The sequence below is a fragment of the Coenobita brevimanus genome, chromosome 106, assembly GCF_032717465.1.
Source record: "Coenobita brevimanus isolate Jiangsu-jjx chromosome 106, ASM3271746v2, whole genome shotgun sequence".
Lineage (NCBI taxonomy): Eukaryota > Metazoa > Arthropoda > Malacostraca > Decapoda > Coenobitidae > Coenobita > Coenobita brevimanus.
The window spans coordinates 9,502,619-9,515,706 of NC_137059.1; positions in this window are offsets into that span (position 1 = coordinate 9,502,619).

The following is a 13,088-nucleotide window of genomic DNA, read 5'->3' on the forward strand; positions in this document are numbered from 1 at the left end:
CTATCCTCCTCTCTAGTTTCATCCGTTTTGCTCCATATTTCACCTTTGTCTCTCTTCCCACCTCTATCTCTGTCATCTCCCTTCCACCCATTTCTACCTGTCTTGTGTCTTATCCTTCCCATCATGCTAATCTGTCTCTTCTTCCCATCCACACCCCCGTATACACTCGCACCGTCAACTTTTCTTTTTTGTCACGCTGCCTCTGCCTTTCCCTTATCATTTCTTATGCCCTCACTCCCCTGTCCATCTTTTCTTTTGCATTCACCCATTTTTTCCCTTCCCTTCTCTTCCCATTCTATTCCCTTCTTCCCCACCTCTCATTCCATGCCCAGCTCCCTCTATTCCCACACCTTGATTCCTATTTCAGTTTTTTCCCTTTCCCACTCCTACGCCACCTAACCCTCTTCCTCACCCCTTCTGTGCATCTTCCTCCCCTCCACACCTCCATCTAAGAGCATTAAGCCAACCCCTACCGCACCCCACCAAACCCCTGCCTCTCCCCTCCCTGCCTTACCCCTCCCTGCCTTACCCCTTCCCACCCTTTACCTTGCCGGGTACATTATTCGTGTTGTGTGTTCTCCGTCGGTGGCTGGTGGGGTTATCGGGACCGTGATCTGTGTTTACATCTTGGCCTCAGCTCCCGCCTCGCCTCATAGGTTCCTCCATATCTACCCTGGACCTGCCTCTCTATGGCTGTCTTTAAGTCTGGCCCTGTTTTACTGTTCTAGATTTTGTGACTTTTCGGTGTTACGCGGTTTATCTGCTTATCAGGGAAAATGTTTAAGGATGATGTGTTCTTGTGTCTTGTGTTTTAGTCTGTTGTGGTCCTTACTTTACTTTTTGTGGGTTTCTTTTCGTAATTATATTCTTTTTTTTTTTTTTTTTTTTTGTACCTCGGTTTATCTACTTGGCAGTGGGATTGTTTGATGATACTGTTTTGTGTGTTGTTTCTGTTTTGATCCTTCCCCACTGGAGCCGTTTTCGTGTGGCTCTTTATTATTATCAGATTTTTTTTTTATATGTTGTTTGTCTTGTTCTCAGAAGGTTATGTGAAGATGATGATGATATTTTTTATTTCTTGTACTTCGATGCATACTCGCTGTGGATTGTTTTTATGTATCTTTTTGTTCTACATTCTCGTGGTTGCCGAAGTTATTCAGTTTATCCATTTTGAATAGATATTGTTTTTGGATAATTTTTGTGTCACGGTTCAGTTGATTTTGATCATATTGTGGCTTCGTTTCATGACTGGCGATTCAGGCATTTTTTATGGGTTATATAGTATGTGTTTATGGCTGTGTTTAACGAGGCATCTTTAGTGTGACTCATGTGATCCTGGTCTGTTTTAGGTAAAGTTTGTTTTGTTTTATGACTAGTTTTTGTTTTATGACTAGTTTTTGTTTTATGACTAGTTTTTGTTTTATATCTGAACATGAATTTTGTTATTTTAGTTTTTATATGTTTTATTTTGCTGTTTACATTTTGCGGTCAGCTCGTACTTCTTAAGCTCCCAGGCTCCTGTGACTCACCCAGCTGAATAAAACCGTCTGACGTCAGCTGGAACAGAATACTTAAGTTGTCCAGACCATGAGAGAGTTATTGATACCTGTATTAATGAACACTCCTGGGCTTGTGTGATTACCAGGCAGGTAAATTAAATCGTCTTTAGTATATGTGATTTATGGTTTTGGCAAATGTTTTATATCGTAGTTAGGACATTGTATGATACTGATGGTTGGGTTGTTAGTGTGTGCGTTTATCGGTGCTTCTGGCACGGATTTGTTGCCACCCGGGGTCTGACACACAAAAGGGTGCGGTAATATGTCCGGGTGTTCTTATATGGTGGCACCCTGTCCAGATTCCATCGGTAATTCTCGGCCCTGAGGATCAGTAGACCCGTAAAACACGACCTTCACGTGGATGGTACACCTGCCACCCATGTCAGGCGTGTGTAAGGCTGCTATAGTACACTCAGTGGTTCTTTTACATCTAGTTTATAATGGGTGTGTTGTACGTGCTTGTTCGTGTTTGTTTTAGTCTGTTATTAATCAGTGTTGTTCTATTTGCACATGTTTAATAATTCTTCCTTATTCATTTTTCTTCATATCGTCCTCGATGCATTCAGTAGTGGTATAATTCTTTTGTGGTTCTGGTTCCTGTTTGTTTTATTACGCCTGTCCCTGTTTGTTCTCTGCCGTGTTTGCAGATCAGTGTTCGCTCGCCTGTTGACACTGATGATGCTTGCAATATATACCGCATTTTTTTTTTCGTATCTGTTCATTGCTTTGTTCATTCTGTTTGCTTGGTTCGTTTTTATAACAATTTTTACTTTAACCTATGGAGTGATTGGAGAGTGAGAGTTTGTTTGACGGAGGGAGTGACTTGGATGATTGGAAGAAAAGAAAGATGTACATTTAGAACAAGGCCGGGTCGGTACTGTGTAGGAATGTTTTTGTTTTAAATGTCCGGCACTGGGCATACGTCAGACATGATGGTCCGCTCCCTGAGGCCCAGCAGTACATCCATGACTGCATTCAACGTTAAGCAGTAGATATATTGATAGATAGGCAGGTAGACAGACGGACAGTCAGACAGACACAGACAGATAGACGAGTGAAAGAAAGACAGACAGTTGTATATAGATAATTAGATATAACAGTAGACAGAAGGTTAGATAGGTAGATAGAAAGCTAAATAAATAGACAGACACAGAAAGACAGGTGGAGCAGTAGAAAGCTAAAACTTTTAAGTGCAAATCGTGTCTCATGTAGTACAGGTAATATGTACTAAGTGTTGCAAATGTTAAAGTACTGTATTAATAAACTCGTATATCGCTAATAGTAATAAAGGAACTCGGCGGCTTTAATATCACCAACTCGCACCTGTGAAGTGTTCTTGCTACTGGCAGGAAATTTTATTCATTTTGAGAGACATCATAGTAGTGAAGGGTTTAATGAAGATCATATCTAATCCCTGCTGTTCGGTACGTCTCCAATAAGCTGAATAAAATCGTCTGGAGGTGGTAAGAGTTAAATATGGAAGACGTCAGTATTTTAAGGATTTAAGAGTTGAAATAAGCTCATGTATCGGTAATAAAAAATATACCTGCAAGTTTTATATCTCATGGAAAAATCTCTCTCCATTTAATTTTCCTCGTCTTTGTCTGATTTCACGTCTTGAAAGCCGCGTAAAAAGTTGATTGAACTTTGACGCTTTTCACTCCATTGTGGCGTAATTGCTTTTGTGGGAAAGGAAATTGTGGGTATACTGATAAATTATCTCATGTAACACTTTCAGTCTGAGGACCTACTTTAATACTTCACTACAATGAGGTAATTTCTTGCAGTTTACCGTCCCCACTTGCGGGTGATTTTATTCAACGTAGTAAATTATTTACGTTCTTAGCACGTTAAATAAAGCGGTTTCCGCTCCCTTCAGCGGGAAAGTCTCTCCCAGCCTGAATTAAAATCGTTTGAAAATACCAAGAATTAAAAAAAAAAGTAAAAATAACCACGACATCGGATTGAAGGAGTTAACAAATTCATTACGACGACCGTATTGTCTTCTTTCTGCCTCTCGATTATTTGAGTTAGGTAAGAAGAGACATTCTGAGCTGCAGGAGCCAGATAAGTCATTATTTACCCCTTTCACAACTAGTGTTTTCCTTAAGCTGGCAGAATGGTGTAGGCGTAACAAACTTTATATAACGTATGCCATCGTACTGAAGCGGTTAAAATATTAGTCTTGTACATTCAGACGATTGTATTCAGTATAGGAAAGGCCAGTCGTACTGAAAGGGTGAAAAAGGTTACAAACATTCACCATTAATCCTTTGTGTATAACGAGGTCTGTGTTTAGATTATACCTGCTACTTCTTTACGATTTTAGGCGACTTGGGAAAGACGTGAGTATTGAAGGGATTAATGTAGGTTTTATGTCAACCCTCCAGTTCGACAAGTCTCTAAGTTGCATAAGAGTCTGAAAGTAGCAAAGATAAATGCACGTATGTCACTGTATTAAAATTAACCTTTTTGGTATAAATAGGTGATTTTCTAGCTTATACTTGCATCTGCCCAACGATTTTATTTACTGTAGCGCTAAAATGAAGTCTCCGGTTGAAGGAGTTAAGGAAATCGATTGTATAGGATTAGCTTCCTGTACGTGCTTTGGAGAGAGAGAGAGAGAGAGAGAGAGAGAGAGAGGGTCGTTTTTCTTGGCGTGTAATCCAGGAAGACTAATTTGATTCAGTTTTGGTGCAGTGTCACCATTACATTGCTGGTAATTCTTCAGGCAGTGTCCATTGTGCCTCTGTATTTACCACATGTCACACGTATATTTTCTTTCTCTGCCGTGTTCCCAGGGGGTCTTTAAAGGTTTCGTTTAATGCAATGTTTCTGCCACGAAATTTCACTCCATTTTTATTTCATTGAGAGGTGTTACCTTTAAAGTTATTGAAAGTATTTATTGGTAGCATGGCAGTAATAATGATGATGATGATAATAATAATAATAATAATAATAATAATCTCTCTCTCTCTCTCCCCCCACCTATCTACCCATCTATCTACCACCACTGTCGTTCTGATTTTTGTTTCCTTTTAGGGGTTCATTTAATGCGATATTTTTCCAGCGAAATTTCTCTTACAATTTTTTTTTAGTGTCTTACTATTCCGCAGTTTCAGCCTTTTCATTACTAAAATTCTTTCTCAAATAAAATAAAAATGTCTGACCGTACAGAGAATAAAATAATAACACTGGTAATTTCTTTCCTTCATGAAGTTTCCCAAAATTATATTTCATATAGAGATGGTTAGGTAGGTAGTTGAATAGAGAGAGAGAGAGAGTTCAGTTGGAAGAGCAATGAGCATATTTGCTACCTAAGTACGATTTTATGTAACTTAAGATATACCGGTATCTCTGGTTAATTTGTTTCTCTCAGATCCTTCAGTACGATGACGTCTGTTGTGTTTAATTGGTTATTGGGTCACAGGCTTTTATTCATCCTGCTGTACAGTGTGTGGGGGTGGGGGCAACTAAGGGTCATAGGGCAGCAGTAGTGAAAGTCAACCATTTGATAGGGGTTGAGGGGTCGGAGCATCTTTAAGAGAGAGAGAGAGAGAGAGGCATAATGGATCCTTATCAAGAGCTTTTTACCACATTCACTTCATCCATATTAAACTAAAGATAAATGCTTATCAGTTACAGGTTGTCGTACAGTAATTTGTTGCTCTCTTATTTGCAAGGGAGATGTTGCAGGTCATTCTCATCCCGATTTGTACATTTATAGCATCTTCAGTCCGTGAACCGCTTATCTACTGTAGTCTTTTTTTTTTTTTTAATGCAATGAGATAATATTATTCTGTTAGCTTATCCTTCTCGAGCTACAGGAGTTGGACACAGTACTGACTAACCCCTACACTGCTTAGGCTAAATAAGACCGTCTGACAGGGAGAAGAATTAAGAATGAAATATAATATCGGGCTGAAGAGATTCGGGATAAATGGATATGTGGTCTAATCCTTTTGCTTCATGGTATACTTTCTTAGGCTGAATAAATTTTTTTTTAGTGGTAACATGGATGAAATACACAGGACTATTTTTTTTTTTTCTGCTGTCATACGAGTTTTCCTCAGGTGAGACTTATCTTAGCGATGAGGTTAGGTTGCTGTATATAAGTGCACCCCTTCAGTACGAGAGATGTATCGACGTGAATGAATTAGTCGGTCGGCAGCAACAATAATTATTTTAATGAGTTCGTGGTGATGAAGAGGTGACAGAAGTTTCTCATTTATTCCCAGGATTTTTTCGTAAGCAGAGGAAACCTTACTGGCGGTAGGAAGAGTGAAACGGATCAAATTTATTTCACAAGAGAGTTAGTGGAGAATGTTTTTAACCTTTTGAGGACCAGAAGCCACTCCAGAGTTGACTAATATCGTCTGGATGTGGTGGGGCTAAAACAGCTTTGTTTTGTGTCATCGTTGGAAGATTACTGTTATTTAGTGTATTACTGTTGTTTTACAAGGACAAAGTTATACACTAAATTTCAACGTTAAAATTCACTTTTTCTGTTCTACAAATCTCCCAATTTTCATTATATTTTGGTACTTTTAATCAAATTTGAATGTCTCTGGCTGAGTGCAAGAAAGACCAACGTCCAAAAGGCCAACTTAGAGTTTGCTTTCTGAAAGACCATATGAAGTGACGTATTTTTCAGTGGTAAAAGGGCCAGTCTCTATCTACAGTGGTTGAGTCAGCAGTACATATTTTGTCACGTCGGTTCAAGTCAGGGGGATATTCAATCTTTCTTAACTTCTGAAAAATCCAGTATTCGTACGTTGGTTCTTCTTACACTCAGCCGGAGATTTATTTCTTCTTTTAACTTCTTTTAACCGTTAATTTTCTGTCGATTAAATGTCTTACAGAAATAACAGGTTGATAATAAACTACATGTTCACTTAGTACACATTTTCTGTTTTCTGTAGCTCAACTCATCCTAACATTAATCTGCTTTTAATCAAACCTTCCTATTTGGTGTCCCATCTCCATCCACTCACCCTTATACTGACCAGCCTGTTCTGTTTGTCTCTCTTCTGTAACCCACCCCCCTTCTCTCTCTCTCTCTCTCTCTCTCTCTCTCATCAACCACCTTCATCTCTCCAACCCTCCTTCACCGCCCTTCCCCCTCCCCCTCATCTCCTCAGCCTCCTTCAGCACTGTTTCCTTTCCCTGTAATCATCTTGGCGTCTTCCTCGTTTGTTTTCCAACCTTCCTGCTTCCTTCATCTACCTGTCTTTCACTTCCTGTCCTCATTACTGTGCAGGTAAAAAAATAACGGGAAATATAAATTAACCTTTTGTGGTTTCCTGTGTCATTGAGTTGTTAATCATTGGTATCGCCAGCCCGCGTTGCTTAGCTTTTTCCGTCTAGTAATACCTCCAAAGCTAAAATTAGTCTTGTGGTTGTAAAAATGAAGCAAACATGACGTCCTGGAGCTGAAGGAGATAATGAAAATTGCGTCTCCTTAACTGAATAGTGTTATTTGGCGTCACCCAGGAAAAAAAAAAAAAAAAAAAAAGTGAGGGAACGAGGGAGTTAATTATCTATCTATCTATCTATAGCCCGACGCCCTAATCCCGCAAAGGGTGGCCGCAGACAAAACGCCTCCAAGTCACTCTGTCACCCACCATTTGACTCCCCTCCCCCCAACTCACCCCCCCCTCCCTCATATACCTCTCAACTCCATCCCTCCACCTCATCCTCGGTCTACCCCTCCCTCTCCCTCCCTCCACCTCACCTACATACACCCTCTTAGTCAGTCTTTCATTCTCCATTCTCTCCACATGTCCAAACCACCTCAGTGTATTTCTCCTAATCTTTTCAACCACATCCACATCTACCCCCTGGGGGTAGGGGGGTTTCAAGAATACTCCCCCAGTATCCCTGCTTGTCGTACGAGGCGACTAAAAGGGTTGGTGGTGGGTTAGTGCCCCACCCCGTAAAAAGAACTAACTAAAAAAGCAAATAAAGTTAATTATGGACAGTAAAATTTCTGTCACTTTCTCCACTGAGGCCTGATGCTGCCCCGGTAATCACCCCCACCTCACTCCTTATACTGCCCACTTACAACCCCCTCCCCGTCACAGTTGACTCCACATCGTGCTTTCTACAGCAAACGATGTTGGTAGGTAGGAAGGGAGGGTTGGCGGTGTAGGGACGCGTCTCTTCACTTCCTCTAGTTATTCCTCTTCTTCCGACTTTTCTTCATTCTCCTTTCCGTCTTTCATCTCCTTTTCTGTCTTTTCTTCCCATTCTTCCACATCTCCTTCCCTTCCCTTTTTTTCTTCCCCCACCTGATCTTCCACCTACTTTCCTTCTCTTCCACATGTTTCTATTTCTTCTTACCTTTCACTCGTTCCTTCTCCAGTTCCCTTCTTCGTCGTCCTCGTCCTTGTCCGCATTTTATTCCTCCTCCTCTCACTATAGTCATCGTCATGAGATGTGTGTGTGTGTGTGTGTGTGTGTGTGTGTGTGTGTGTGTGTGTGAGAGAGAGAGAGATAGAAATGAAGGGAATTTCTTTGACTTAATGTGCAGGATCAGAAATTTATTGAACAGGTTTACTACGATGACGAAATCCGGGTCGTTTTTGCTTCCCCCCGACAATTTATTCAACATGAGAAAGACCTCTCGCATTAAAGGAGTATAAAAGTAATATCTGTCTCCCCCATGCAAATTAAACTGGTCTGGAAATAGCAAGAATAAAATACAAGAAGACGTCCTGTCTGAGAAATGGATTGGTATTACACTTCCTGAAAGAGCGCCATGATCCCAGCCTCCGTCCTGGTCTTGAGTACTTCCCATCATATGTCGTCTCACTTCTTCACTTTCCCCGTTGCTTCCTGCCTCACCTACCACCTGACGAGGCTCTTCCTTCCTTAGCTGGCTTTCTCTAAAACTACTGGCACTTTCCTTCGCTTCCTGGCTCTCTCAGCTTCCTTGTCTTTCGTTTCAGAGTCTTTTGTTATAGTTTACTTTTAGCACCTTCAGCTCAATGATTTATTAGTTTATTATATTCTTGTTACATCCAGACGACTTTTCCAACTTTGGAGAGTCCCGTTGTAGTAAAAGGGTTCGTTAATGCTATCTCTAAATTCTCCAGTCCGAAAATTCTCTCATTAGCTAAATAAAATTATCTGGAGAACAAAAATACAGGTAAGTTAAAAAAAAAAAAATACGTAATCGGACTGAAAGAGTTTAAGTCATGCATTACCCCTCTCAGTACTATAATATCCTTGGCTTCATGACGGCCCTTGTCAGTGTCGTTGGCCAGTGTTTTGTCGTTGTTCAGGTGCTGTTGTTAATGACGGCCACACAGGTACCGGTACTTAAGCTTTATATATGACCCGGGCTACAGCCGGATTAGTCTTGTACACAGCCCTTAATGCCTCCAGTACTTAGCCTGGCCCTGTCAGTACATGAGGGCTTTTAGTGGTTTATTCTTGCTACTGCCACATTATTCAGTTTAGTAGAGTCAGTAAAAAACAAGGTAAGGGAGGCAGTTTGTAATCTCTCGTAGGAAGGTGAATGAAATCGTCTGAGGTGAGAAAGAATAAAAGTTAAAATACTTCATCCAGCTGAAGGTGTTAATGACCGGCATACAAGTCCTTAAGGTTTATATATGGCCCGTGATACAGGGGATTATGGTACTTAAGAGCTTTTAATGGCCTATGTATTTAAGATCCTACATGGGATATATATGTAACACACACACACACACACACACACACACACACACACACACACACACACACACACACACACACACACACGTCCAATCAGCTAAGGTGTGCAGGGTGGCTTATCTACGGCTATTATACTCCTCCTCTCTCACCTCTTTGGGCTTCGGGGGAGGCCTGGGGAGAGAGAGAGAGAGAGAGATTGGCAGGGGAAAAGCGTGAGATTGTCAGAAACTGAGTGGAGGAAAAAATATCCCAGGAATCTCGTGTGTGTGTGTGTGTGTGTGTGTGTGTGTGTGTGTGTGTGTGTGTGTGTGTGTGTGTGCGTGTGCTTGCTAGGGATTGTGTGCTGCCATGTATAACCACCAGCGCAAGTCAGTTGTCACCTCCTTGTGTTTCTTTCATTTACAGAATTCATTATGCTCACTTGCCCTTCTCATCCACCCAGACTCTCCCCTTCAGCGCCAGGACCTCATTGCTATTTTATTCCTGCCATCCTCACACTATTTACTTCAGCATAGGATACACTTAGCCTATCGACCTGCAGGAGTTCGATGTAGCCTTCATTCCTTAACCCCGACTTATCAGGTCACACTGAACACGTCTTGTGTAGTTTTTATTTTGGTATCTTCTGCCGATTTTGTCCAGCTTAGATAGACTTTTCGAACTCCAGGGTTTATATATAGTCTTCATTTACCCCTTCTTTTATTGGGTGTTCTCGAATCCGAATGAAGTTGTTTTGAAATAACAAAATTAACACTTAATATAGTGCAGCCCATGAACCCATTTGCTTATTATATTTTATAATTTATTCAACTTGGAAATGACCTTCAACAATGAATTGGTTAGTGCAGACTGTGTTTATTCCATTGGGTTCGATATCCCTGTCCTGAGTAGAGTTTTTACTTGTCTGCTGATATCAAAAGAAGAAGAAAAGTCATCTAATTGAGGTGGTTAAGAACACGTGACCATCTTTCCAAGTTTAGCGGTTTTTGTCTTGGCCGGGAATGGGGTTGCTTGTCCTGCCCTGCCCATCTCGTTCTGGCCAGATTATAAGATGGGGAATCGTGGGACAGATGAAGACACTGTCCCTGAATGTGCCAGAGGGAGACAGGCCTGTTGCATCAGTGACAGCCGCTGTTTTCTTATCCCCAGATTTTGTTTTGTCAAGGCCAGATGTGGCGGGTCGCTCTTTTGTCTCCCAATATTTCTCACCACAAATACATTTCTGAGAAGAGTATTTTTATTTTTTCATGAGGGCATTCAAATTGGGGTGAGCATTATTCAATTTGGGGGTCTTAGAGGAGAGGGAGACGCTTTATTTTTGTCGTTGGACTTCGTGTCTCATTGCTGGTTGCGATGAATCCCTTATTTGTCTCCCAGTATGTTTCACCATTAATACATTTCTGACATGAGTAGGAATTTTTTGTTTTTATGAAAGTTGTGAACATTGTGACGTTTATTTTTTCTGTTTTCCTCTTGGACGTCGTGTTTCAGTGTTCATGTGGTTTGTCTGTTGGTGCTGCTGGTGTAGCTTTGTGTTACTGGTGTACCTGAGTGTTTATGTATAGAAATTACTGCGAACAAGTCACTCGTTATGACGTATCTGTTACCAGTTCATGAGCAAACTCACACCAGTGAGAGTTGTTTTGGTAAAACAAAGCTGGACGAACTGGTACATTATTTTGCGTTCCTTCCCCATTAGGGTGGGCACGCAGCACCCGTTTAGCTAGGTGTTCCAATCCCTTTTCTGTGTAGCTGTCTAATGTAAGAATTTCCCGGTACTGTCAGTGTTTCATGATACACAGTTGGTTAACTATGGAACTTTTTCAGTCGGTCCTTACCACTGCTTATGAACCCAGGTATTAATTATACTCTTATTTGCATTAAACCTAAAATGTCTGAAACCATCCTTTGAGGGTTGATCTTTACAAAAGGACATCCTAGCGTATCTGTCCCTACTTAGTAACGACCCCTCTTTTCACGACACATGCCGTAACACCTTGCACAGTTTGTCACCTTGGCCGTATTCTCGTGGACTATAAGTGTCCCAGCATCTCTTCCTTACCAGTTAATTCTTTCTGTGGGACGTGAATATATTCTTGTATATTATTATACAGTGTATGTCGATATGAAATGACATTGGTAACATACAAGAGAAAGATAAGCTACACATATGCAAAATAAATATGTAAGGAAGAAGTGCCAGAAAGCGTCTCAGGCTTACGAGTTTGGAGTCCCAAAACACGAGCCTCCCGCACCTTTATCTCTCCCTCCCCACCCCACCGTGTTCCCTGGGCCAGCCGCATTTTTTTTTTTTTTTTTTTTTTTTTTTTTTTTTTTTTTTTTTTTAATGCGAGGAAGAAGGAACCAAAGGCCATGAGCCCGTAGTAACAGTTCCCTCCAAGAGAAAAACAAAATACAATAGAGAGCCAAATTCAAGATCCAATCATTTTGAGATGCCTGGACACACTGCGTTTGAAAGAATGGAGATCATAGGCAGTAGGAAATACAGACAGAGGGAGACAGTTCCAGAGTTGACCTGTTGCATAAATGAAGGACTGGGAGTAACGGTTAACTCTTGCACTAGAGAGTTGGACAGAAAAGGGATGAGAGTTTGCTGCCAGACGGGTGCTACGCGCCCGTCGTAGAGGTGGAGGAATGCAAGCAGACAGTTCAGAGGAGCAGTGACCATTAAAGTAGCGATAGAAGAGAGATAAAGATGCAACAGTGCGGCGAAGAGACAGAGGTTGAAGGGAGTCAGTAAGAGGAGGAGAGTTAATGAGACGAAAAGCCTTTGACTCCACCCTATTGAGAAGAGCTGTATGTGGGGAGCCTCCCACACATGAGAGTTGTACTCCACACACGGAGTAGAATCAACAATTGTGCAGGGGTAAAGAAAGAGCGGAGTCAGCTTAGCACACCCGATCTCTTGGAAGCAGATTTTACAAGAGATGTAATATGATCTTTCCAAGATAAGTCCCGAGTAAATGAAACCCCAAGCATGTTCAAGGATGATGCAGGATTAAGCTGAATATTATTAAACATTAGTGGGTATACCTGTGGAAGATTTTGTCAGGTTGATAGGTGTAAGAACTGAGTCTTAGATGCATTAAAGACAACCATATTATTTTTACCCCAGTCAGAGATACGAGCCAAGTCAGACATTAGGTGTGCCATAGCCTCATCCCTTGTTTGATGAAGTAACTGTTGAGAGGGGCGTTGCGGGAACCGAATGGAAAGGTGAAGGGTGGAGTCATCAGCGTATGAGTGGATAGGGTTAGATGTACAGCTTAGAAGATCATTGATGAATAAAAGGAAGAGAGTTGGTGATAGGACAGAGCCCTGAGGAACACCACTGTTGATAGATCTAGGAGAAGAACGATGGCCGTCTACAACAGCGGCTATAGAACGACCAGAAAGGAAGCTAGCGATGAAGGCACAGATAGAAGGATAGAAACCGTAGGAGGGCAGTTTGGAAATTAAAGATTTATGCCAGACTCGATCGAAAGCCTTTGAGATGTCAAGTGCAGTGGCAAAGCTTTCGCCAAAGTCCCGAAAGGAGGATGACCAGGAGTCTGAAAGGTAGGTGAGAAGATCGCCAGTGGAGCGTCCCTGACGGAACCCGTACTGACGATCGGAAAGAAGGTTGTGATAGGAAAGATGCCTTAAAATTTTTCTATTGAGAATTGACTCGAAAACTTTTGAAACACAGGACGTTAAAGCAATTGGACGATAGTTGGAGGGTTGGGAGTGGTCACCCTTCTTTGGGACTGGCTGAATGAGAGCAAACGTCCAGCAAGAAGGAAAGGTACAAGTTGACAGACAAAGGCGAAAGAGTTTGCCTAGGCAGGG